Source organism: Halyomorpha halys, unplaced genomic scaffold (genome assembly GCF_000696795.3).
Source record: "Halyomorpha halys isolate HHAL.00 unplaced genomic scaffold, Hhal_1.1 Scaffold1320.1, whole genome shotgun sequence".
Classification (NCBI taxonomy): Eukaryota; Metazoa; Arthropoda; class Insecta; order Hemiptera; family Pentatomidae; genus Halyomorpha; species Halyomorpha halys.
This window is the reverse complement of record NW_027115604.1, coordinates 179,291-180,071: the sequence shown is the minus strand read 5'-3', so window position 1 is coordinate 180,071 and position 781 is coordinate 179,291.

Sequence of the window (781 nt, the reverse complement as noted above, 5' to 3'; positions counted from 1 at the left end):
CGCTTGACCTCTAGATTTTTACCCAATTAAGGGTACCCAATTTAGGAGGCTGGGTGGACCCCAGAAGGGCTTCAGAACCCGAATATATAAATATTTTTAATAAGCTGTGGTTATGCTTCTTACAGATAGGGCTGCTGAGTGTCCAAGTTTATACTCATAAAAAAACCACAATAAGCGTATTTCTATGGTCATATTTTATAGAATACTGGATGATGGTAAATACTATAAAAAAAGAAAGAATTAATTAGGGCTCATTAAAATCTAATAAACAAATAAAGTCCACTAAACTCAATTTGAATTTCTGAAATAATAACGAACATTTCTTATGTAATGAATGACCCAATGACTTATGAATATTAAGATAAATTAATTCATAAGTTAAAATATTATCGTAAAAGAAATACCTTTGCAATTTTAATTAAAAGTAAACTTTATGTAGAATCATTCATGTATCCTAAGAGAAGTGTTTCTTATCTTGTGCCTGTTTTCTCTTCAAAGACTATTTAGAGATGATTTACTTCTCAACGCTTTTGTGGCTTTCTATTTGTTGAGGAAAGGTAATGGAGTTGAAATATTAAGTCACTTTGTGAGTCATGCACTGTTGCAAAGTATGCACTGTTTACGATAAAGGAATCCTCACTTTTAATAGAGCATTGTGATAGTGAATAGGAGCTTCCTTCCCAAGAATTTTTATACCGAAACTGGATATGGTCCTAAAATGATATTTTTATATTACAATTGTGCTACATAATGAAAATGTTATTAAAAAAATCAGATTTAA